The 20581-nt window shown below is 42.6% G+C and overlaps 2 long non-coding RNA genes across 4 annotated transcripts in view; one reads left to right on the top strand and one right to left on the bottom strand.

Annotated features, from left to right (window-relative positions):
* Positions 1 to 312: 312 nt before the first annotated feature.
* LOC126992598 (uncharacterized) lies at positions 313 to 16717 on the top strand. 2 transcript variants are annotated; one of them, XR_007746663.1, is made up of 8 exons: positions 313 to 323; positions 1140 to 1277; positions 1882 to 2068; positions 2636 to 2798; positions 3308 to 3453; positions 9407 to 9587; positions 14877 to 15038; positions 16541 to 16717. It is a non-coding gene; the product is annotated as an uncharacterized LOC126992598 (long non-coding RNA). The 2 variants fall into 2 exon arrangements; XR_007746662.1 differs by having other exon boundaries at positions 14877 to 16717.
* A 2278-nt stretch (positions 16718 to 18995) lies between these two features.
* Positions 18996 to 20581, bottom strand: part of LOC126992601 (uncharacterized) — a 69526-nt gene continuing 67940 nt past the window's right edge. For both annotated transcript variants that reach the window (XR_007746677.1, XR_007746680.1), the window contains exon 4: positions 18996 to 19719. This is a non-coding gene — a long non-coding RNA (uncharacterized LOC126992601). The remainder of the gene's footprint in view (positions 19720 to 20581) is intronic.

The following is a 20581-nucleotide window of genomic DNA, read 5'->3' as shown; positions in this document are numbered from 1 at the left end:
TTTCTTATGTTTTCCTCCGTCCTTGTACCTGACTCCTGTTAATACTGACCTTTGACTCCTGCAGTACAACAGCTGCACCACCTTCTCGTCCTCATCCTCCAGCCGCTACGTCAACGCCACGGATGTGACCTGCCTCATTGACAGCCTCAAGCCATCAACAGTGTGTGAGTTTGCTGTGAAGACCATCAGGGTGAGACCACAGTGCTGGAAGCCTTCGTTCTTCTTTCAGTAAATATTCACTCAGTCCTGCAACACTTCTCAAGGAAATCCTGCACAGCTGAATCCTTGCTGTGATGAGGCACAGAGAAATTATGACTCATAGGGTGAGCTATTATTAGTGTTTGAGATATTGATTTTTTCATTGACCTTTTGCAAATACTTAAAAATGAACCTTACATAATGGTATTAGAAACAGCACAGCAGGGTTGGCAATGATTTAATCAAATTGATTTAATCAAATGATGAAATCATTGACTTTATTTGTATTTTTCTGAGTAAAAGTATTCCATAGGTTAAATGATGTGCTCCAAAGATGATAAACTAAAACAACCTATTCATGTGCAATGATTCATTTATTCTCTTCAAAGTATAAAAAAAAAGATTCCTACATTATTATATCCTCCTGTGCTAATGTTGCCAACTTGACATGTTTTTTACTAGGTAAAAAATCAGCCTCCTCTAGTCTTTACTAACTTGGCCGGCAATGTATCATAATAGCAACCAAGGTTTGCAACCAAACCGTAACAGAATAGAAGTAGATATTCTTCTGTATGGTAATAATATAATATTCTGTCATGAAAATGACAACTTCAGGCAACTCTATCTGTCCTAAACCTGCTCCTGTACCAACTACAAACAAGTACTGAACAAGTATGTATCTGGATCCTTGACTGTGCTCAGACTTACAGGCTTAAACTTAAACTTAAAGTAACCTATGGAAACTAATGAATCACTCACCAGGATATATATATATATATATATATATATATATATATATATATATATATATATATATATATATATATATATATATATATATATATATATATATATATATATATAAAAAATGCATGATGGGGGAACTTTGAAGTTTTGGTGTGCCAAAATCACACTTTTTCCCACACACTTGTCCCCATCAGGTTTGGCGTGAGTCCCCCTATAGCCTGGTGGCCTCCAACACCCTGCTGGTGGCCTGACCGTCCTGGCCCTCCCTGGCCAGCCGTCCACCACCACCTTCACCCGGCAGCCGCTGCAGCGGAACAATGGGAGGATCACAGGTGAGCTGATGGGTTACCAAGATGGCATCTTCAAATTATATAAAAATAAAAAAGAGTCAGTGTGCCAAACCACAGTGATGTACTAGACTACATAGTTAAGGGAACACACCTTCACTGACGTGGAAAAGACCTGGATATATAGTAAATAAACAGTGACTTAGGTCATGGTGGTGGGCCAGGCAGGAAGCAAGAACCATACATCCTGTCAGCCACTATAAATACAATTTGCCTGAGCCACTACCGGGCTGGGGTCATCCAAGAGGCCCCTCCAAAGAGCCTACTGGAGCTATGGGCAGCACTTAACCCAGTAGCTGCAGGGATCATGTTTCTGAAAGGCCACTCTAAGCACTGCCTTGGGCCGACCATCAGGACCCACCGGGAAGAAGCCTACCGGCGCAATAGGCCGCGACGTAAAAAAAAGAGAGAGAGAGAGAAAATCATCACTCAGGCAAGCCATTTTATAATATATATTAATGCATTTGTGATCAGTTTATGCATCATCTATTTAGGCCCGTCGCTGCTACACGGTAAAGCCACAAATTTTGCCTGTCACTGGTACACGGTTAAAAAAAGATTATTGAGAGAGTAATTTTGTTTGTTCCAGGCTACGTGATATTCCTCACCATGGACCAAACTGTCAGTGACTGGGTGACGGGGGAAGTGACGGGGGACTGGCTCACCCTCACCGTCCATGGACTGACGCCTTCAAGGAAGTATTTGCACAAGATGCACTCTCACAATGTCAAAGGTTTTGGTCCATTCTCCTCCGTGGAAAGCTTCACGACTTCCAGGTAAGGAAGTGTTAGTCTTAGGGAGCCGTCATTGCTGTGGTGCATCAGTCACTGTTCTCCCAGTTATGCACATGTTGTGTCCCACCATACTGTCCCTCATCATGGAGCACTCCCTCCCTGAGGCTGACTTGAGGCCCATTACCTGCATGCTGTGTGTTGTGGTGCATCAGTCACTGTTCTCCCAGTTATGCACATGTTGTGTCCCACCACACTGTCCCTCATCATGGAGCACTCCCTCCCTGAGGCTGACTTGAGGCCCATTACCTGCATGCTCTGTGAATGCCACCTCTGGCTCTGTGGGCATGTGGGTAAACCCTGCTTACCAGGTTGTTTATGTAAGACACAATCCTTAGTAAAGAGTGTGCCCAGAAAGTTGGGTTAGAGCAGGTTGATGGATCCTGCTGGGAGGTACATGGTATGGGGAAGGTGCCTGCATGGGGACCTGCACAGAGGAACCCCCAAGAATGGTGTCATAGTTTGGGTGAGGCAGGCTGGCAGAGGCCCCATTGATTGACTGATTGATTAAGCCAATGTTAAAAATATTATACATCTGCTCCTGTGTTCCAGCTGTTGACAAGAGCATCGGTGAGCCCCCTGGCTGGTGTGTGGAGCGAGAGGCCTGATTGTGCTGGTGATCGCTGGCGTGGCAGGAGCCATGACCAGCTGGGGGCCTTCTTGGCCACCACACTGTACTGCCGCGGGTCAAGGCGGAGCCCAGGCCAAGCATTGTGTAAGGTGGCAGGACAGTTTCTTGTTGGTGTGTTTCATCCCATGACTCATTTCAGCAATCCTTTACACTGACTGCAGGAACTTTTTATTCACTTTGTAATATGGAGAACAAGGCTGCAGGGCATAGTCCACAAAGACTTAAGTTTGCCAAGATTAGAGGAAGAAAAAGAAAGGTAAACTTGTTCTTAGGAAATGTTCAAGATGGACTTTCATTTTGTGCTATACATAGTTGCAGGGTAACAAGTGACCTCTGTTTGTGATATCTGTGTCTCTTGGTGGAGCAGCTAACACGTGTTTCTAACTTGTGATTGCTTGCAGTGTGCTGGCTGGGAGCTATTTCTTTAAATGAATTCAAATATGCTTTGTTGAACTCAAACCTCATGCCTTTAACATCCATCCTGTTTTGAAGATTGCATGTGCCCTTCCATCTCCCTCTGGACAGCCCTGCGAGGTACAGCAGCAGCACTCAGTAGTATTTAGCAGCTAGTAAGATGCATCACTTCCTTGCAGTCTTGGCGGCAGCTGCAGTGAGAGCAACAAGCCTGGCGTCCAGCCTCCAGACCTGTGGATCCATCACGGTCACTTGGAGCTGAAGAACTTTGACAAGGGTGAGCGCAGCAACTCCCCCAACCACGCCTCCATCATCCAGCACACAGGTGGGTGTCTTTGTCAGTCACTGAACAGTGTGCAGCTCATGGGAGTCCTGTCATTTGTGTGGTATTTTTTGTAATATTTGGTTGTTGGTGTTTTGTTGCCAGTCACTGCTGCGTTGTAGTGTGCCAGTGACGCCACACACAACCTTACACAACCCACGGACACTCCAGTATGAGAGTCATCACACATTACAGAGTTTCCATCTTCCTCTATCCAGACACTCCCTCCTTGCCTGCTCAAAGTTTCTCAAAGATCTTTCCCCCCTCTCCCTAACGTACTCTTGCACCCTATCCCTCCATTTCACTGGAGGTCGTCCTCTAGCATTCCCTCCCTCTATCTCACTCACATACACCCTTCTGGTCATCGTACTCTCCTCCATTCGCTCCATGTGGCCAAACCACTTTAAAGTCTGTCGCTTCACTTCTTCCACCACTCCACACTTCTTCCCTTCACCCCGTGACACACTCCAGAACTCTTGTACACACTTTCATTACTCATTCCATCCATTCTACTCACACCACAAGCACTCCTCAAATAACTCATTTCCACTGCCTGCACTCTAGACCTCTGACTTTCATTCCAGGCCCTCGTTTCACTTGCATATGTGAGGGTTGGTACTATTATTGTATTTCCCAAATCCCTCTTTACCTCCATACTCACAATTCTGCCATTCATGATTTGTCTCAAAGACCCTACCACCCTTCTTCCTTGCAATGCAATGCAATGCAATGAGAGAGAGAGAGAGAGAGAGAGAGAGAGAGAGAGAGAGAGAGAGAGAGAGAGAGAGAGAGAGAGAGAGAGAGAGAGAGAGAGAGAGAGAGAGAGAGAGAGAGAGAGAGAGAGAGAGAGAGAGAGAGAGAGAGAGAGAGAGAGAGAGAGAGAGAGAGAGAGAGAGAGAATTACATAGAAAATCAGACCACACAGACCCCATGGTCCAGACTAGGTGGTCTGTCCTTAAACCTAAGTGATTCTACATTAATCAGATGGCTCCAAAACGTTGCTTTTCTGCTCTAGTTAATATTAAGTTCAAGGAAGTGACTGTCGAGCTTGTTTTTAAAGGAGTCAATTGTGTTACACTGGACCACTGATGGTGGGAGCTTATTCCATTCTCGCACTACAACGTTGGTGAAGAAAAATTTGGTGCAGTCTGAATTTACTTGTCTACATTTGAATTTTATGCCATTGTTCCTCGTTCGCAAAGTGTTATAGATCATAAACAATTTTGTTCTATCTACATTCGTGAAACCATTAAGTATTTTAAAACATTCGATCAGTTTTCCTCGGAGGCGACGTTTCTCAAGAGAGAACATGTTAAGGGAGGAAAGCCTTTCTTCGTAGGATTTGTTGCGCAAGGAAGGGATCATTTTTGTTGCTCGACGCTGAACACCTTCTAGTTTAGCAATGTCCTTTGCATGGTGGGGAGACCAAAACTGTACCGCATATTCCAAGTGGGGTCTGACTAAACTATTGTAGAGCGGAAGTATTACATCTTTATTCTTGAATAAAAAGTTTCTTTTAATGAAGCCCAACATTCTGTTCGCTTTATTTGCTGCATCGATGCATTGATGTGAGAATTTGAGGTTTGACGCGATTTTGACCCCAGGTCCTTAACGCATTGAACGCTTGTGAGTTTAACGCCGCGCATTTCGTAATCGAACTTCTTATTTTTTGTTCCAACTTGAAGGACCTGGCACTTGTCTACGTTAAAGGGCATCTCCCATTTATCCGACCAAGCTGAAATTTTGTGCAAATCCTCTTGGAGGCTTTGCCTGTCTTCGTCAGTGAGAACCAAGTTACCAATCTTTGTGTCGTCTGCAAATTTACTAATGTGATTATTGAGTCCAACATCCACGTCGTTGATGTAAATAATGAAGAGCACTGGGCCAAGAACCGAGCCCTGAGGGACGCCACTAGTGACAGGCGCCCACTCTGAGTTAAATCCGTCAATCACAACTCTTTGTTGTCTGTTGCTCAACCAATTCGTGATCCATTGGTTTACTTGACCGTCAATGCCTATTTGCTTTAATTTATAAAGTAATTTATGATGTGGTACTTTATCAAACGCTTTCTGAAAATCAAGATAGACTACGTCCACTGATTTGGTTACGTCATAAATTGAGAAGAGATCGTTATAAAAGGTCAGTAGGTTTGACAGGCAGGATCTTTTGTTACGGAAGCCATGTTGTGAATCCCCAATTAATGAGTGGCTTTCGAGGTAACTCACAATTTTGTCTCTAATTATGCTCTCGAGTAGCTTACCTACAATTGAAGTTAGACTAATGGGTCGGTAGTTACCTGGTATTTTTCTGTCTCCTTTCTTAAAAATCGGCGTCACATTAGCCTTTTTCCAATCCGAAGGGACGATGCCTTGTCGCAAGGACATATTGAATACGGTAGTGAGGGAGGAGAGTATTGAGGGATATAATCATTCCCAGGCAAGTAGTTCAGGATGAGATAGATAAGCTTAAGAAGAACAAGTCGCCAGGTCCTGACGGGATATTTCCGAGGGTATTAAAGGAGTTAGGTGATGTAATCAGTGACCCACTAACCGACATCTTTAAGATGTCAGTAAATACTGGCTATGTGCTGAGCCTATGGAAAGTAGCTAATGTGACGCCGATTTTTAAAAAGGGGGACAGGTCAGTTGCTTCAAACTATCGCCCAATTAGCTTAACATCGGTTATAGGGAAGATGCTGGAGTCCATAATAGCCAGGAACATTCGGGAGCATTTAGAGAAACATAGCTTAATTCACGACTCGCAGCATGGGTTCACAAAAGGTAGGTCATGCCTCACCAATCTCTTGTCCTTCTACAATAAAGTATTTGAGGCGGTTGACAGAGATGAAAATTATGATGTAATCTATCTTGATTTTAGTAAAGCGTTTGACAAAGTTCCTCACCAACGACTGTTGCTTAAATTACAGGCTCACGGAGTAGAGGGTAAAGTTTTGAACTGGGTCAAGGCGTGGCTTAGCAATAGGAAGCAAAGAGTGCAAATCAATGGTAAAAGATCTGACTGGGGATGTGTTACGAGTGGGGTCCCACAAGGTTCGGTATCAGGTCCACTTTTGTTTATTATTTATATCAATGACTTAGATACAGGAATTAGTAGTGATGTTAGTAAATTTGCAGATGATACCAAGATCGGTAGAGTAATTGAGTCGGATCAGGACGCTAGTATTCTCCAAGGTGAACTCAACAGATTATATGACTGGGCGGATAAATGGCAGATGGAGTTCAGTGTAGGGAAGTGCAGTATTCTGAGTGTAGGTAGGAACAACCCCTCACACAACTATTGCTTAAATGACACTCTCATAAGTAGGTCTGGGTGCGAGAGGGATTTAGGGGTCTTAGTGAGCTCTGATCTCCGTCCAAGGGCACAATGCATTCAAGCTAGAAATCGAGCTAATAGGGTACTGGGATTTATTTCAAGGAGCGTAAGCAACAGAAGCCCCGAAGTCTTCCTCAAACTATATTTAGCATTAGTTAGACCTCATCTTGACTATGCGGTTCAGTTCTGGTCACCCTACTATAGAATGGATATCAAAATGTTAGAATCAGTGCAGAGGAGGATGACTAAGATGATTCAGGGGTTGAGAAACTTGGCATACGAGGAAAGACTCAAACAGTTAAACTTGCATTCTCTAGAAAGGCGAAGGGTGCGTGGAGACATGATCGAGGTTTATAAATGGATGAAGGGCTTTAATAAGGGAGACATTCATAAGGTTTTGTTGGTAAGAGAACCGGGTAGGACACGAAGTAACGGGTTTAAACTGGATAAATTCAGATTCAACAGGGACATAGGCAAAAATTGGTTTACTAACAGGGTGGTGGATGAGTGGAATAGGCTTAGCAGTCATGTGGTGAGTGTCAATACAATTGTCACATTCAAAAATAGACTAGATAAATTCATGGACAGCGATATTAGGTGGGGTTAGATACACGGGAGCTTAGGGTCAAAGGAGCTGCCTCGTACAGGCCTACCGGCCTCTTGCAGACTCCTGCGTTCTTATGTTCTTATGTTCTTATTTCGCTCTTTGTTTCTTTAAGCAGTATAGGATATACTTTGTCGGGTCCGGGACTTTTATTTGTTTTAAGTGAATGGAGAGCTTTAAGGACTTCATCGGTTGTTATTTCAAAATTAGGCAATGCATGCTCGAGATTTACAATAGTACTGGTGATGGTGGTAGGGGGAGGAAGACTGTTAGTATTAAACACCGAGGAAAAGTAATTGTTTAAGAGGTTTGCAATGTGTTGGCTGTCAGTCACTAGTGCACCGTCGCTGTTTGTTAAAGGTCCAATACCACTTTTGATCGCCTTTCTGTTGTTTATGTAACTGAAGAAAGATTTCGGATTATTTTTACAGTTGGCTGCAATATTTTCTTCATATCTACGCTTTGCCTGACCTACTAGTCTTTTTACTCGTCGCCTGGCATCACTATAAAGTCTAATGTTTTCGGGCGTGCTTTGTTCTTTCTTTAACCTGCAAAACAATTTTCTCTCATTGACTGATTGTTTAATTTTGCTATTAAACCACAGTGGGCTTTTATTAGTGTTAATCCGCTTCTCGCACAAGGGGACGAATGTGTTCTGCTGAGTGAGTAAGTGATTTTTAAAGCTTAGCCAGGCTTCCTCTACATTGCCGTCATCTGATAGTTGTATTTCTGTTAGTTTTTGTCGGATTTCTACGAAGTTAGCTCTTTTGAAATTGGGCACCTTTACTTTATTTTCAGTCACTGATGATTGAGAGAGAGAGAGAGAGAGAGAGAGAGAGAGAGAGAGAGAGAGAGAGAGAGAGAGAGAGCAGCATGGAAGAGAGGAACGATTAAGAGAAGAAAAATAAAAATAAAATAATGACGGAAAAATGGAAGAAAAAGTAATAGGAAGAAAGAAAGGGAATGAGAGAGAGAGAGAGAGAGAGAGAGAGAGAGAGAGAGAGAGAGAGAGAGAGAGAGAGAGAGAGAGAGAGAGAGAGAGAGACCAACTTTCTATAAATCAAAGTGAGGTCATTCCTTGTTGATTTATACCATAGGGTGCTGGCCATCATGTGTCTGAAGATACCCTGAATTTAGCCTTACATAATTTAACAAAACCCAGTCACTATAGGTCTTCACTCAGAAAACTCATCTATGCTTCCTTACTAATGAGACTTTCTATACAACAAAGTGTGGTTATTCCTGGTGGCAGTTTAGCCCTTCTCCTCTACCATGAACCTAAAATACCACTTTTAAATACCCGACTGATCTCCTTTGGCCTTCTCTCCTCCTGAAGTTGATCTCCCCTGTGGCCTCTCATGCCTTTGCTGGAGCAGTGCTGGGCCTGGCTCCTGTTTTGCTGCCCTTATGTGCCTTCATTGCTGTAAAAAACTAAACTGTACCTCTTTTTATCCTTGAGACATGTTCCCTTTTCAGCTTCTCACTGTGTCCTCTCAGTCTCCTCCTCCACTCTGTCACAACCAGCTCCATTCTATGTATACACTGTCCAGTCCACCAGTTAATTATACAAAGCTATTACATCTGTTCATCTTGTGTGTGTGTGTGTGTGTTGTACTTTTTTAGGTTTTCAGATTAAATAAGAAGTATGAGTGTGGCAATCTGTTTATGAAGGTGATTTTCTTTTAAGTAAGGGCAAGTTCTGTACAAACCCAGAGCACCAAAACACTCTCAGTAAGGAGCCAGGGACTATCTGGAGCACTCTGGGTAAGCACAGCAGTGTCCTGGACAGCAGCAGCCGGCCACTCCACCTGCAGGGAAAGGTGTGGCCTGTGGGTTATAAAGTCACCACTGGAGTACCTGTGTGCTGGGGGAGCACTCCAAGATGGCACGCCACTTTCTTCACGGCCAACACTGACAGCCTACGTCTCATTCCTCCACTCTTATATCATGCTTGCATCAGTGGTTATGACAACTTTAAATATACAGGCTTAAACTCTAATGGCTCTGTGTTTCCGGCAGCTGAAGATCAGCAACAATTAGATGACGGCACTGGGCCAGAGGCTTGGGGCACTCCGGGAGGCTCTGCAGGACAAGGCCAAGGAAGCAAAGAGTGGCCAGGCTGTGAGACCGAGGCACAGAGAGCCAAGACGGCCGAGGGTTTATCAAGACTGACACCAACGTGACGGTCAGAGTGTTAGAGGTAAGAGTCTTACATGATGAAACATTGTGGAAGCCTTGCCAGAGTATACGGTCCCACATGTCCTGTAGCTTCTCAATGAGTGCCTTCAAGCTCTGGTGCTGCCTCCCTTCCTTTGTTATGAGTGTTTCCATACTTACTGCTCAAGGTCTTCAACTCAAGCTCATCCCTGTGGCCTCCAACTCTCTATTATTAACTTCTTCTGTATTTCCAAGCTCATCCCTGTGGCCTCCAACTCTCTAATTCAAGAGTTGCATCGTAGCTCATTCTTTCATTCCTTGACTGGTGAATAATTATCTAACTTCTTCTGTATTTCCAAGCTCATCCCTGTGGCCTCCAACTCTCTAATTCAAGAGTTGTAGTGTATCTAATTCTTCCATTTCTTGAACAACTTGATTTCTGGTATTCTAGCACTTAAGTACTGCCACTAAAAGACCTCTTGAACTATTAAATTTGATAGCCTCTTGGCATCTCCTAGTCTGAAAACTCACAGTCCTTTCCTCCTTCCCATGAGTTAAACTTCTTCAGAATGGGAGTGCCAAAAGTCTTCCAGTCTCCCCTGTGGTACATTCCCTCCTCCCAGTCTTCATCACAGTCCTTTCCTCCTTCCCATGACCTAAACTTCTTCAGAATGGGAGTGCCAAAAGTCTTCCAGTCTCCCCTGTGGTACATTCCCTCCTCCCAGTCTTCATCACAGTCCTTTCCTCCTTCCCATGAGTTAAACTTCTTCAGAATGGGAGTGCCAAAAGTCTTCCAGTCTCCCCTGTGGTACATTATCTCCTCCCAGTCTTCATCACAGTCCTTTCTTCCTTCCCATGACCTAAACTTCTTCAGAATGGGAGTGCCAAAAGTCTTCCAGTCTCCCCTGTGGTACATTCCCTCCTCCCAGTCTTCATCACAGTCACCTTCTGTATAACGTCATGTTTTCCCATAGTGCTTACCTCCTGCCATGAAGAGTCCGGGTGCTCAAGAAGGCATCATTTTTCTTCCTTTTCTTCTTCTTCTTCTTCTTCCTTCCTCTTCCTTCTTCCTTCTTCTGTCTGTTGTCACTTTCCGGGAACACCTTTGGCCAGGGTCTCGTTTCCGGGGACAAGCACGGAATTTTTTTTTTTTTTTTTCATTTTATTATATTTTTTCTGATTTTCTCTTCTCCTTCCTTTTTTTGTTTTTCTGCTTTTTTCTTTTTCTTTCTTCATGTTTTCTTCTTCATTTTTCTTCTTATTTTACTTTTCCTTTCTACTTTTTTTTCTTACTATTATTCGTGGCCTTTTTTTTGTTTTTATTTTGTTTCTTTTTCCTTTTCTTCTTCCTTCCTCCTTTTCTTCTTTTTCCAGGGACAACTTTGGCTACACTTGGAAAAGACTGTCACTCCCTACACTTGAACATCCCTAACGCTAAGTAACCCCTCAAGCCTCTCTCCTTCCCACCCAGCAACCAGATGGCGCCAGTCGTCTCATTACTGCTGCAAAAAACTACTTGCACATTCACAGTAGTTAAGTAGCCCCGAAATGACTCCTTCCCACCCAGCAACCAGATATCTTAGTGGTAGTTAAAATAGTCCTGCCTTATGGTTTTCAAGGGCTTGAAGCTTGTTTGTTGCTTGTGTGTGAGAGGAAGAATTGTCAATGCATTTTTCACAAGCTTATACAAGTAGTAGTGATTGTAGTGCTATATGGTTTTCAAGGGGTGAGAGGGAGCTTGTTCCTTGCTTGTGGTGTGAAAGAAAGGCTTGTCATTATATTTTTTTTCAGTTTATTGACGTAGTACTGAATTAGTTAAGTGAATACAAGGCTTGGAAATAATTAATAGGTGTTGCTGTTGGGTTTACAAGGCCTGGGAGCTTGTTCCTTGCTTGTAGTGAGAGAGGTAGAAGTCTAGTGAGTTGTGTAAGAAATGGCAGATGTTTATGAGTTATGCTAAGCAAAAAATAAACACAAAAAATATGATCAAATTAATTTATAGTTAAAATATTTTACTATAAAAAGAAACACACACACACACACACACACACACACACATATATATATATATATATATATATATATATATATATATATATATATATATATATATATATATATATATATAGAGAGAGAGAGAGAGAGAGAGAGAGAGAGAGAGAGAGAGAGAGAGAGAGAGAGAGAGAGAGAGAGAGAGAGAGAGAGAGAGAGAGAGAGAGAGATATATATATATATATACCACACTGGGAAAAATAAAAAATAAATATAGTAAGTACTTTCGTATATTACATCTTCAGACTAAATGGTACATTTGACAGATTGAGACAGTTTGTATACATGGACATGGGCAAGGGCGAGGTCGGACAAACCCTCAGCGGAGAGGGAGGCGAGGCATAATTAGTGGGATTAACCTGACTTGCCCAATTGTTGGTGGGGGGCTTAGTTTGAGTCAAGTAAATACCTGCCAGTTGTTCTTTGACACTACCTAAAAGGATTAACCTCACTCAGATGTTAGTGTTTCCACATGTCTGGTGTGTGTGTGTGTGTGTGTGTGTGTGTGTGTGTGTGTATTTACCTAGTTGTGACATACGGGAAAAGAGCTACGCTCGCACTGTCCCGTCTCCATATCCTCTCATATCCTCTCTTATCCAACTTTTCCTTAAAATCATGAATGTTTCTTGCACAAACCACCTCCTCCTCTAGTCTATTCTACAGCTCAATGCTTATGTTTGGGAAGCTAAACTTTTTCACATCTCGCCTACACGTGGTCGCCCTCAACTTCTTTCCATGTCCTCTTGTTTCTCTCTCACTCCACACACACAGGTCCTCTCTGTCCAGATTCTCCACCCCGCTCGCCACCCTGTACACCGCTATCAGGTCTCCTTTTTCTCTTCTTCTCTCCAGGGCTGTGAGCCCCATGCTATTGAGTCTCTCCTCGTAAGTCCGATCCCTAAGTTCCGGTACCATCTTAGTTGCCATTCTCTGCACTCTTTCCAGCTTTCTTATGTTCTTCTTTTTGTGAGTAGACCAGACCACTGCTGCATACTCCAACCTTGGCCTTATCATTGTAACTATTATTTTCTTCATCATCTCTTCGTCCAAATACACAAATGTCGTCCTTATGTTCTTCAGCAAATTCATAGTTTGTCCCGTTATCCTGTTGATGTGTTTGTCCGGTGACATGTTCTCTGAGACAGTCACTCCCAAATCTTTTTCTTCCATTCCTCTGCATATTATCTCACTTCCCATCTTATAATCATATTCACATCTTCTACCACTCCTACCAAACTCTTTTTTACATTTCCCAAGGTTGAATTCCATCTGCCATGTACCACTCCACTCCCATATTTTGTCCAGGTCCCTCTGCAATGCCTCACAGTCTTTCACATCATTGACTCGTCTCAATAGCTTTGCATCATCTGCAAACACTCACATAGCTGGTCACTCCTTCCACCATATCATTTATATAAACAGCAAACATTATTGGTGCCAGCACTGAACCTTGTGGGACCCCACTCCTCACTGGGCACCATTTGGAAACCCTGTCCTTGATTATTGTCCTCATTTCCCTGTTAGTTAGGAAGTCCTCCAGCCACTTAATCAGTCCATCACCCACTCCACCCCTATTTTTAATTTTCCAAATTAGTCTTCTGTGCGATACTTTGTCGAATGCCTTTTTCAAATCCAGGTACACTCCATCCCCCAGCCTTCTCTCTCTTGTATTAAATCTGTCACCCTTGAGTAGTAACATAACAAGTTGGTGACATATGATCTCCCTCTCCTGAATCCAAACTGGCAATCCGAGATAACTCTCACTTACCAAAAAATCCGACCACCTGTTTTTAACTAGCCTCTCACATATCTTCACAACCACACTAGTGAGTGATACCGGTCTGTAATTTAATGGGTCCTCTCTCTCTCCTCCTTTATAAATTGGTACTATGTTTGCTCTCTTCCAATCTTGTGGTACCCTTCCTTCACTCAGGGAGGCACTCATTATGGAGTGCAGTTTCTCTGCAAGTTGCTCACTACATTCTTTCAGGATCCACCCTGATACTTCATCCGGCCCTGTCGCCTTTCTTACATCCAGCTTGTTCAAGCTTTCCTTGACCTCCTGCACCGTTAACTGTATCTCCTGCATAACCCTTCCTCTTTCCTGGCCCGGTGGTTGTACGAATTCGTCTTCCTTTGTGAAAACTCTGTGAAAGCTGTTGTTCATCACTTCTGCCATCTCTGCTGGGTCTTCATATGTAGTTCCATCCATTTTCAGTTTATTGATTGTTTCTCAATTCTTTAATTTGCCGTTCACATGTCTATAAAATAATTTAGGTTGGTCTTTGCATTTGTCGATTATATCTTTTTCATATTTCCGTTTTTCTTCTCTTCTAATTTTTGTATATTCATTCCTTGCTTGTTTGAAATTGTTCCACGCGTTGATTCTTCTTCGTCTCCTCCATCCCTTCCAGGCTTCCTCCTTTCTTTTTCTAGCTGCCTCGCATCTTTTGTTAAACCACTTCTTTTTACCAACATCCTTTTTGGTTACCTCAGGGACATATCTATTCTCGGCTTCTTTGTACAGCTTTAAAAACTCCTCCCACTTGTCTTGGGTACTTTTGGCTTTGTACAGCCCACTCCAATTTGCATTTTCAAAAAAAATGTGTGTGTGTGTGTGTGTGTGTGTGTGTGTGTGTGTGTGTGTGTGTTTAAACCCTTCAAACTATAGCCTTTCATCTCTGTAATAATATTTATCTATCCATCACCACCAGGGCTATAACACCAATTTTCATCACCACCAACACAAGTACCTCCACCATCAACACCAGAACCCTAAATATTTCACCACCACTGTATATATATATATATATATATATATATATATATATATATATATATATATATATATATATATATATATATATATATATATATATATATATATATATATATATATATATATATATATATATATATATATATATATATATATATATATATATATATATATATATATATATATATATATATATATATATATATATATATATATATATATATATATGAAAAATCAGGGTAGAAAAAGATCACGATTTCCCTTATAATGATAATCTTTTTTATGCTTTTTAATATTTGTCCTGTAATAGATTAAATCACATAATTTAAATCAAAGCAACTCTGATATATGTCTGTCTTTTTATGTGTTTACAAATTCCATCATTTAGTAATTATTTACTTGCATTTCTTGGCTTTTAGAAATGCGTATCATCACTTTGCTTATATCCAGCCATCCATCTTGTTTCTTTCATAACTTACCAAGTCCTTCCTTGCTCTCCAGGCCTCAGCATCACCAGACCTTGGGAGCAGCAGCAGCCCAGTGCCAACACCAGGCCACAGGACCCCAGGCCGCCCAGACCACTGCCAGTGCCGGGGATCTTCAGACCCGTCTCCAGCCTTAGGGAATGGAGGGCGGAGGGCTGCAGTGGCGGTGGCGGCTATAGTAATGTGTCAGCAGTATTTTTTTTCTGCCTCTAGGTGTGGTAGTCTTTCTTGGTGGTGGGTCCCGTCGGCCAGCCCCAGCCCTCTATAGTGCAGGGAAGTGTTTATATTGGTGCCACCTTGCCTGGCTCACCTTTGATCCTCTTTTAGAAAGAGAATCTAGAGTCTGGGTTGACAGGCGTCCACCAGGACAGCATGTGGGTAGTGTTGGGCCACTCGGCGGTGACTGAAAAATACTGTCTATGGTGGCGGGCGGGACCCAAACCCCCATCCTGCACTGGTAGTCACTTTTTGTGTCAATTATTTATTATTATTATTATTATTATTATTATTATTATTATTATTATTATTATTATTATTATTATTATTATTATTATCATCTTTTTTATGTCCTAGCCTATAGCAGCGGCAGGCTTTGGTCAGTGGCCTGGCGGTGGGCCCGCGGTGTTTTCAGTGGCAGGGTTGTAATTCCTGGGGCTGGATAGAGATTCCCAAATATCTTCTGCATCGGCCTCCAAATGCCCCGAAGAGTGCTGGGTTTTCAAAAATTTCCCCCACCTGAGGATGCCTTCTAGACCCCCAAAATATCCGCCAAAATTAGTCCTGAGTGGTGGTGGTGGTGTTGAAAGTGTTAATGACAGTGATGAGAAGCATTGTTAGGGGTGCTGGTGTGTAGTGATGAAGTGGTGGTGATGTCAGTCTGTGGTGGTGTTGAAAACAAGCCTCTTTTAAACGGTGATGAGTGGTGGTGAACGGTGTTTTCTGTACTGGTGGTGATGAAAATTGGTGTTGATGGCCTTTGTGGAGGTGTTGATGGCAGTGGTGGTGAAATATAGGCATTTTTAGAGGTTCTGGTGTTGATGGTGGAGGTACTTGTGTTGGTGGTGATGAAAATTGGTGTTATAGCCCTGGTGGTGATCTCTATACCTAATGGTGTTGTAAATATGCATCTTTAGTGGTGTGGCAGTGCTGAAAGCAGTGGTGATGAAAAATTGGTGTCTAGTGGTGTTGTGTGGTGGTGAAACATGCATCAACACCATTTTTGTCCATTCCAAAATTTCATGTCTATCTATTGCAGTTCATTTTTATTTTTATTACTTCAACAGTAAATTAGAATGCTCAAGGTAATGGAAAGAAATGAAGAAAGAGAGAGACAGGAGAGGATAAAAATAGCTTAATCTATCTATCCCACTCTACTCTGCAAGGTGTACAATAGGGAACATAGTCTTTCATTACACCCAGTCCTTCAGCTCTTAGGGATGGCCCCAGAGTCCAGTCTTAGCAGTTAAGTCCCCTAAGAGAGAGAGAGAGAGAGAGAGAGAGAGAGAGAGAATCAAATAAACATTAGAGTAAACGAAAATGGAAAAAAAGGGAGAGAGAGGGGGGAGGGGTCGTTCATTATCATGGCTATTATTATTATTATTAAGGGAGTCTAGTTGGTCATTATTAGCATTTCCTATCTCCCATTTCCTTATATTGATAAAATTTGTATTTATTTTGCAGATTTGAGTCAACAGGAGGAAGAAGAAGAAGGAGGAGGAGGAGGAAGTGATAATAAGAGGAATACCAAAAGAAGAACAAGAGTTTGAACAGTAGTAATAGTATTTGCCTCTACACATTCTCTCTCTCTCTCTCTCTCTCTCTCTCTCTCTCTCTCTCTCTCTCTCTCTCTCTCTCTCTCTCTCTCTCTCTCTCTCTCTCTCTCTCTCTCTCTCTCTCTCTCTCTCTCTCTCTCTCTCTCTCTCTCTCTCTCTCTGTCTCTCTCTCTCTCTCTATATCTCTCTCTCTCTCTCTCTATCTCTCTCTCTCTCTCTCTCTCTCTCTCTCTCTCTCTCTCTCTCTCTCTCTCTCTCTCTCTCTCTCTCTCTCTCTCTCTCTCTCTCTCTCTCTCTCTCTCTCTCTCTCTCTTAAACAATTACTTTTCCTCGGTGTTTAATACTAACAGTCTTCCTCTCGCTACCACCAACACCAGTACTATTGTAAATCTCGACCATGCATTGCCTAATTTTGAAATAACAACCGATGAAGTCCTTAAAGCTCTCCATTCACTTAAAACAAATAAAAGTCCTGGACCTGACAAAGTATATCCAACTCTGCTGAAAGAAACAAGAGCGAAATACTCTCCTCCTCACAACCGTATTCAATATGTCCTTGCGACAAGGCATCGTCCCTTCAGATTGGAAAAAGGCTAACGTGACACCGATTTTCAAGAAAGGAGACAAAAAAGTACCAGGTAATTACAGGCCCATTAGTCTAACTTCGGTTGTAGGTAAGCTACTTGAGGGCATAATTAGAGACAAAATTGTGAATTACCTTGAAAGCCACTCATTGATTGGGGACTCACAACATGGCTTCCGAAACAAAAGATCCTGCCTATCAAACCTATTAACCTCTTATAACGACCTCTTCTCTGTTTATGACGTAACCAAATCACTGGACGAAGTCAATCTTGATTTACAGAAAGCGTTTGAAAAAGTACCGCAACATAAATTAATTTACAAATTAAAGCAAATAGGTATTGACGGTCAAGTAAACCAATGGATCGCGAATTGGTTGAGCAACAGACAACAAAGAGTAGTGATCGACGGATTTAACTCAGAGTGGGCGCCTGTCACTAGTGGCGTCCCTCAGGGCTCGGTCCTTGGCCCAGTGCTCTTCATTATTTACATCAACGACGTGGATGTTGGACTCAATAACCGCATTAGTAAATTTGCAGACGACACAAAGATTGGCAACTCGGTTCTCACTGACGAAGACAGGCAAAGCCTCCAAGAGGATTTGCACAAAATTTCATCTTGGTCGGATAGATGGGAGATGCCCTTTAACGTAGACAAGTGCCAGGTCCTTCAAGTTGGAACGAGGAATAAGAAGTTCGAATAAGAAATGCGCGGCGTTAAACTCAAAAGCGTTCAATGCGTCAAAGACTTGGGGTCAAAATCGTGTCAAACCTCAAATTCTCACAGCAATGCATCGATGCAGCAAATAAAGCGAACAGAATGTTGGGCTTCATTAAAAACTTTGTATTCAAGAATAAAGATGTAATACTCCGCTCTACAACAGTTTAGTCAGACCCACTTGGAATATGCGGTACAGTTTGGTCTCCCCACCATGCAAAGGATATTGCTAAATTAGAAGGTGTTCAGCGTCGGGCAATGAAAATGATCCTTCCTTGCGCAACAAATCCTACGAAAGGCTTTCTACCCTTAACATGTTCTCTCTTGAGAAACGTCGCCTCCGGAAAACTGATCGAATTTTAAAATACTTAATGGTTTCACGAATGTAGACAGATCAACATTGTTTATGATCGATGACACTTTGCGCACGAGGAACAATGGCGTAAAACTCAGATGTAGACAAGTAAATTCAGACTGCACCAAATTTTTCTTCACCAACGTTGTAGTGCGAGAATGGAATAAGCTTCCACCGTCAGTGGTCCAGTGTAACACGATTGACTCCTTCAAAATAAGCTCGACCGTCACTTCCTTCAACTTAATATCAACTAGAGTAGAAATGCAACGTTTTGGAGTCTTCTGATTAATGTAAAATCACTTAGGTTTAAGGACAGACCACCAGGTCTGGACCATGGGGTCTGTGTGGTCTGATTTTCTATGTAAATCTATGTAAATCTCTCTCTCTCTCTCTCTCTCTCTCTCTCTCTCTCTCTCTCTCTCTCTCTCTCTCTCTCTCTCTCTCTCTCTCTCTCTCTCTCTCTCTCTCTCTCTCTCTCTCTCTCTCTCTCTCTCTCTCTCTCTCTCTCTCTCTCCCCCCCCTCTCTCTCTCTCTCTCTCTCTCTCTCTCTCTCTCTCTCTCTCTCTCTCTCCTCTCTCTCTGTCACCCACAGGAAACACATAAGATCCCCAGACACATAATGGACCCTATCCTGACCCGCCCCCCTACATAGCCACATGACCTTCCTTATGTCACTATGTGTATGTGTTTGTGTTCTAGCAATAAAAATATCAATTTGCAAATTGTGTTTTGTATTACATTCACCCTTGAGCTGCTTCACTAAATAACAATAAAAATCATGATGAAGCTAAATAAAAAGATACACCTAATAAACAAATATATAACAGAAAACCCATGAAATTAATACAGGAAATCTCTGGTGTCCAACTAGCCAGGAATAAATAGCATAGGATACCAGTGCCAAGTACTAGTATAATGCATGGCTCCATGGTGCTGTGGCTGGCATGCCTACCTACCAATCCGCTGGCCAGGGTTTGAATCCCGGCCTGGGCAGTCAGTATGCAGGTCATCCTTTGTGTCTGGGTGATCAAGTGTACCTGGAGACCCCTGGGGAGGCACCTGTGGTAGTCTGAGTGTCTCCCTGTGTCCTGGGGTGCTGGATTCCTGCCCCCACAGCCTCCAGGGGCAGTGTAACAGAGATGAACACTGAGGCCATGCACACCAAACTTTACTTTTGACCTGGCCTAAGGATATGGGATGTCTGGATTTAACTCTACAAGAACACAACTAAATAAGGATTGGCGTACAGCAGCCGGGCTGCTCAAGTGGTGGCCGCAGTCTGCATCTGGACCTTGTGAGTATTGCGGCTGGACCCCCGGGCCGGGCGTTGGGAGTACAGGAATGTAATAACATAACATGAAGGACGTGTAATGGACTGTATGAGTCTTCTGAGATTATCTTCCTTCCTTCCTTCCTTTCTTCATTTTTCAGAGCTGTGGACAAAGACGTTCATTAATATACCTAGTGTTCTCATTATTATTATTATTATTATTATTATTATTATTATTATTATTATTATTATTATTTTATTATCATTATTCTTTCTTATTCTCTTTTCTTCCTTCTTGTTCCTCTCTTTATCATATTTTCTCTCTCCTCCTTCCTTCCTATATTTCCTTTCCTATTCTGTTATTTTTCTTTTTTTTTAATTTCCCTTCCCTTCCCTTTCCTTTACCTTCCTTTCCTTTCCTTTATCTTCCTTTCCTTTCCTTTCCTTCCTCTCCTTTCCTTTCCTTTCCTTTCCCTTCCTTTTCCTTCCCTTCCCTTTCTTTCCTTCCCTCTCCTTTCCTTCCCTTCCCTTCCCTTCCTTTCCTTTCCCTTCCCTTCCTTTCCTTTCCCTTCCCTTCCTTTCCTTTCCTTTCCTTCCCTTCCCTTCCTTTCCTTTCCCTTCCTTTCCTTTCCTTTCCTTTCCATTACCTTCCTTTCTTTTACATTCCTTTCTTTTACATTCCTTTCTTTTACCTTCCTTTCCTTTCCTTTCCTTTATTTCCTTTCCTTCCCTTCCCTTCCTTTCCTTTCCTTTCCTTTCCATTACCTTCCTCTCTTTTCTGTCCCTTCCCTTCCTTTCCTACCCTTTCCTCCACTCCTGACAGTCCGCCCCGAGCTGCCCCTCCCCTCCCAAGTCCCCCGGCAGGATGGATCAACTTTCCCCGCAAGCCCTCGCCCCTTCCCCCAAAAAGGAGCCCCCGGACCCCCGCCCGCCAGCCCCAAGGGGAGTCCTACATCAAGATCTCCAACCTCATAAAAGTCCTCAACCTCCTCCATGAAGAGTGATGCTCCGCAGGGAATCAACAC

The sequence above is a fragment of the Eriocheir sinensis genome, unplaced genomic scaffold (genome assembly GCF_024679095.1).
Source record: "Eriocheir sinensis breed Jianghai 21 unplaced genomic scaffold, ASM2467909v1 Scaffold494, whole genome shotgun sequence".
Taxonomy (NCBI): Eukaryota; Metazoa; Arthropoda; class Malacostraca; order Decapoda; family Varunidae; genus Eriocheir; species Eriocheir sinensis.
This window is presented reverse-complemented; position numbering and strand designations above follow the sequence as displayed.